Consider the following 3627-nt stretch of genomic DNA (forward strand, 5'->3'; position numbering starts at 1 on the left):
GCCGCGGGAGACGCCGAACGCCCCTACCGCAGCGTCGGCGGGGACGGGCAGACGGGCGCGCGGGGCTCCGCGTCCCCACCTGCTCGCGGGAGTCCGCCCGGGCCGCTAGAGCGGGGAGGCGGCCGGAGGCGCCATAATTGCAAATTTATGGCCTGGCTGGCGTGCTTCCCTCTCCCACAATGGGGTCCGGTGACATTAAACAGAAAATTGATGAGAGAGGAACGAAATCTAATCTCTCCCCTCCTAGCCGGCTCCGCTCGCTTTTCCGGGAGGGGGCTGGAGGGCGGGAGGAAGAGCGCTCGCCGCGAGCCCGTGCGCTCCGGCGCCCCAAGCCAGGCTTCTCTCCCCGCCCCCGCCGCTCCCAACTGCGGGAGCCCCATCCCTGCAGTGTGGAGGAGGAGGGGAGAACCCCGGCCGCGCCCCGCTCAAGTGGGAAAAGGAAGCGGGCGACCTTGCGGGGTGCGCCTTGGGGGCCCCGGATCAAGTGGGAAAAGAAAGAAAGCGACCTCGCCGGGTGCGCCTAGGGGGCGGCTGGCGGCACTCCCCCAGGGTGCCCCAGCGCCTCCTGGCACCGAACTGCCTGCGCTGAGTCCTTAAAGGCGCCGCCTGCTCTCCTGGCCTTTGTCCCTCGCTGCCGGGAAGGTCACAGTGGGGGCGGGGGCAGCGACTCCGCTCTGCTCTACCGGAGCACGCACATCCCTCCTACCCTTCTCCACCCTTCCCGGTGGGCCGCAGCTTCCGCCCGTGGGCGTGGGTAAGCCCAGTGCCCAGTGGTCTCCCTGCCACACACACAGCTGCAGCCTTCCCTCTTGGGCAGTGTCCTGATAGGGCCAGAACCAGGCTTCCCATGATGGGCTTAGAGGACCTGCTTCTCCGAGATAGAGTGAGCATCTCCCCAACCTGGGGCCACTGGGGTGGGCGTAGAACTATCTCCAGAACCTGCTGCTGTTGGGGGTGCAGGGTCTGCAGAGCCCTGAGGAGGACTCCAGAGGAGATGCCATTGCCCACCCTCTGCCCCGAATGACAGCCCACATCTGGGCTGGGTCAGCTCAGCCTCAGCCTTCTGGACAGCTGGGCCAGGACCCAGGGCACGCTCCAGGCTGGGCCTCACACCAGCCAGGATGCTGATAGCCCAACCCTCCGGTCCTGCCGACCCCTGGAGTCACTGATGGGGCAGGCTTGCATCACGTCCAGCTTCCATCTGTCAGGCCCGGAGGACAAGAACGTGAGCTGCAGGCCCGGTGCTGGGTGTTTTCCACCCAGGCATCCTCCAAAGGGCACGGGGCCCTGTCCTCCCGGGCCATCCCACCGGCTGGCCTGTTCTCGGTCACTGGGATGAAGTGGGAGAGATTGGTATACGGCAAACATGGCGAACATCTGGAAACCCAGATTTCATTGGCTGACCCGCCAGGGTGCGTGTGACCCGCCAGGCTGTGTGTAATGGGGTGGGTGCACCCTGCAGGGAGAGGACCAGGCTCAGGTGCAGCGAGCCGGAGGCATCCAGCGGAAGGCACCATTGGCGCCTCTGCCCAGGCTAGGGTCCTGTGAACCTCCCTGAGCCCTGGGGTGGGGGCAGGGGCTCCCAGGATGTCTGACCCAGTGCCTCTGATGTCAGGCTCCCTGGGGGAGGGGACGCAGCTGGGGACAGCAGAGAATGGGGTACTTGTGCCACTGCCATCAGCCCAGTGCTTCAATGAACACGGCTTTGTCTGCACCCACACCCCGTGGCGTCCACGGGACCAGAGGGCCGGCGGCTCAGACAGGAGAGGCCTGGGAGCCGCTCTCTGGCCCAGTTAGCCCTCAGTGGGTGTTGGTGGCACAGCTGTTGCGAGGCAGGGAATGGGGGCGTGCAGGGCTGTGCGTCTGGGACTGGAGCCCCTTTGTGAAGCCCAGCTGTTTCCTGGCTAAGATGGCTGCAGCGCCGGGGGCGGTGCCGCGTGGGGTTGCTCAGAGATGCACCGGGGAGGACGGCTGTGGCTCCAGCGTGCATGTGCTGAACCTGGGCCCGTTGGTGAGTGGGGGGCTCACCCTAGGTATCCATCTGCCTGCCAGTCAGTCCTGATGGGGTGTCCAGCAACAGAGGGGAGAAGAGCCTGCAGGCGGTGAGGCTGGGAACCGAGGACCTCATGGCACTTGACCTCCCAGTAGTTGAGGTGTGTCAGTCAAGGAGGGCTTCTTGGAGGTGAGAAGGGGCATAAGGAGGTAGGGCTGATGGAGGGAAGGTTATCTGTAGGCCTGATAGCTTGAATGGCAACAGGGGGTCTGGCTAGGAAGCAGTCCTCCCAGCACTCTTAGTAAAAAGTAGGGGATGGTGTGGACGAAGGGGGTCCAGGGAACCCCCAGGCACAGCATCTCAGGCCCAGCCCACCCTGTCCTGCCGGCAACTCAGGTGACAGCGTGAAGGGTAGGTTTTGTTCTCTTTATCATTTTCTGTATTTCTTGAAATTCCCTTTTAAGTGCATTCATTTTTGTGATCAGAAACAAAACAGAGCAACAACAAACCAATTAACACCCCCCACAGACCTCCAGACCCAGGGATGGGCCGTGCAGGGCGGCCCCTCCCTGCTCACCCTGTGGTGCAGGCGCGTGAGTGAGTGGCTCTGGTTCCTCTGTTGACCTCACTCTGCCAGAGCCCTGTTCTGGGAGCCACCGCTGAACCCTGGCATACCCACTCAGGGCTGGAGGAAGACGGGCAGCCAGCTCCCACACTGGAGCCCAGGAGCCCCCACCTGGGCCAGTGACCCCGGGAGGCTCCCGGGTCGGATTTGAGCTGCCAGGCAGCGGAAGCGGTGGCCAGCGTGTGGGTGCAGAACGCTGTGGAGCTGCAGCTGGGGCTGACCTCTCTCTAGAACCCTCACTTAATGCCTGTGCCCCACTGTCATGCCCGAGCACAGGGCATCGGCGGGGAGGGGGGAGGCAGCCCGGGCCACCTGAGTAGAGGAAGGGGATTCTGCTGATTGTCACCCCGCTGGGGCTCTGTGGGCAGCAGCAGCTCCCTCGGTCCCACCACAGGGTTTCCTGGGCACCTGGGGTGAGGTGGGCTCTAGGGGTCACTGTCTTAGCACACAGGAGGTTTGAGGTGGCCAGGGTGTGGCCAGCACAGGTCGAGGACCCTGGTGCCCGGCTAAGGGGCAGGTGGGACGAAAGCTCCCAACACCGAGTCAAGCCCACAGCAGAGAGGGTGGAGGACGACCAGGTGCGCCCGCCGTTCTCCTGGGGCCTCGTGGCCCCCTGAACCCAGGACACACCACTCAAGGGAACCAAAGCGCAGGCCAGAGCCGCCCAGGAGGTAGTCGGGAGTCCGGGTTCGAACCCAGGCCACCCACAGCCGCCCACAGCAGCCGCGGCGCTTTCAGACGGGTGCGGACAACTGTCCTGCTGGTCACGCCTCTTTCTGGCTCAGAACAGCCAGCGTTGACACCGACACCTGAGGAGCCAAGAGCCTGAGGAGCCAAGAGGCTTTTTTTTTTAAATGGTTTTCATTTTATTTTATTTTATTTTAAATTATTTATTTTACTTTATTTATTCATTCATTTACCTTAATTTGACCAGAGAAAGACAGAGAGAGAGAGAGAGAAGGTGAGAAAGCAAGCCACCAGGTCCAGGACTCGAACCGTGAGTGGCCAT

This window comes from Tupaia chinensis, unplaced genomic scaffold (genome assembly GCF_000334495.1).
Source record: "Tupaia chinensis unplaced genomic scaffold, TupChi_1.0 Scaffold000159_1, whole genome shotgun sequence".
NCBI lineage: Eukaryota > Metazoa > Chordata > Mammalia > Scandentia > Tupaiidae > Tupaia > Tupaia belangeri.